The following is a 2121-nucleotide window of genomic DNA, read 5'->3' as shown; positions in this document are numbered from 1 at the left end:
AGGGCCATTACCTAGGTTATTTCCGGGTGACAGGGGCTCCAGTTAATTAGGGCCTCCTGAGAAACTACAGGATGGATCCCAGGATGGTCCATCTGAAGGACAGGAGGGTGGATCATCATCCCTTCTCAATCCCCTTTAGATGAGTTTGCCCCGGACTGCACTTGTCTATGGGTCCAGCAGACTCCCGTGGCATTGGAGAATGTCCTGCGGCAGAATATGCAAGACACAGGGTGCCTGGGTGGCTCAGTCAGTTAAGCGGCTGCTTTTGGCTCAGGTCCTGATCCCAGGATCCTGGGCTCAAGTCCCACATTGGGCTCCCTGCTCGTTGGAGAGTCTGTGTCTCCCTCTGCCCTTCCCCACGCTCGTGCACTTGCTCTCTCTCTCTCTCTCTCTCTCACATATGCATGTTCTCACTCAAATAATATATTTTTTAAAAAGACACATTTATTCAGTATCATGATCAGACTGTTACATTTAGCAATCAACAGCATGGATGCAAAAAAAAAAATCTACATTAAAACCCTTTGTTGGAACGCTTTACACTTTCCACAGAACAGAAACTAAAATAACCTGTTATACAATTAGTCACAAACACAGTCCTCGAGTTTTTTGCCCATACACATGAGTATTGTCTAAAACATGTCTTCTTTGTAGCAGCTAAGCCCTGCCACCACTGTGCTTGAGTGAGTTCACAAATCTGTTGTAACCTGTAGCTTCCCTGTCACTTCTCTGGCTCTTCTCTCCTGCTAAGCTTTGTTTCCCGGCAGTAATTAAAACCTTCTGCCACTGCCATAGCTGCTGCTGCTGGAACCACCATAGCCACCTTGGTTTTGTGGTTTGGCGAAGTATTGGCCTCCACCACCACAAGGGCCAGAGTTTCTGACTCCAAAATTTTCTCCTTTCACGGGTCCATAATTTGAGGATTGATTGTTGTAATTGCCAAAATCATTATAGCTTCCGCTACCTCCAAAGTTGCTTCCATTATTACCAAATCCATTATAGCCATCCCCACTGCCAACATATCCACCACCACCTCAACTGTCACCAAAGCTACCTCTACCACTGAAGTTTCCTCCATGACCAAAGTTGTCATTCCCACCAAAATCACCTCCACGACTACCATCAATGTTTCCAGAACCACCTCGACCTCTTTGGCTGGACAAAGCACTAGCCATCTCTTGCTGAGATGGCGCTTTCCTTACTTCACAGTTGTGGCCATTTACAGTACGGTATATTTGAATGACAGTCTTGCCTACAGAGTCATGGTCATCAAATGTTACAAAAGCAAAACCCCTCTTTTTGCCACTGCCTCAGTCAGTCATGATCTCAATCACTTCGATTTTCCCATACGGTTCAAAATAATCTCTTAGATAATGTTCTTCAGTGTCTTCTTTAATACCACCAACAAAAATCTTTTTCACAGTTAAGTAGGCACCAGGTCTTTGAGAATCTTCTCATGAGACGCCCTCTTTGGTTCCACAACTCTTCCATCTACCTTGTGTGGCCTTGCATTCATGGCTGCATCCTCTTCCTCCATGGTGGCATCTGTGACAAACCCAAAGCCCCTGGAGCGCTTGGTGTTTGGATCACTCATTACCACACAGTCCCTAAGTGTACCCCACTGCTCAAAAAGGCTCCTCAGACTCTCGTCAGTTGTTTCAAAGCTCAGACCTCCCATGAAGAGCTTCCACAGCTGTTCAGGCCCTTTGGGAGATTCTGACTTAGACATGAGGCGGTGGGAGGGGATACTTTAATGATGCTTACTCAGCGGCGTCCACAGGCAGAAAGTCAAATAAATAAATAAATAAATAATTTTTTAAAGACTATGCAAGGGGCGCCTGGGTGGCTCAGTGGGTTAAGTCTTTGCCTTCGGCTCAGGTCATGATCTCAGGATCGTGGGATCAAGCCCCGCGTCAGGCTGTCTGCTCAGCGGGGAGCCTGCTTTTCCCCCTCTCTCTGCCTGCCTGTGACCTCTCTCTGTCAAATAAATAAATAAAATCTTTAAAAAATAAATAAGTAAGTAAGTACATAAATAAATAAATAAATAAAAAGACTATGCAAGATGCACAGTATATAGTCACGGGCACGGCCTGTGTTAAGCACGTCTGAGCTCATCCCAGG

The 2121-nt window shown here is 45.8% G+C and overlaps 1 pseudogene; it reads right to left on the bottom strand.

Annotated features, from left to right (window-relative positions):
• Window positions 1-770: 770 nt before the first annotated feature.
• Window positions 771-1729, bottom strand: LOC111151804 (annotated as a pseudogene).
• Window positions 1730-2121: the final 392 nt, after the last annotated feature.

This window comes from Enhydra lutris, unplaced genomic scaffold (assembly GCF_002288905.1).
Source record: "Enhydra lutris kenyoni isolate GAN:26980312 unplaced genomic scaffold, ASM228890v2 scaffoldscaffold26, whole genome shotgun sequence".
Lineage (NCBI taxonomy): Eukaryota > Metazoa > Chordata > Mammalia > Carnivora > Mustelidae > Enhydra > Enhydra lutris.
The sequence above is the reverse complement of the archived record's forward strand: the minus strand, read 5'-3'. Positions and strand labels throughout refer to the sequence as shown.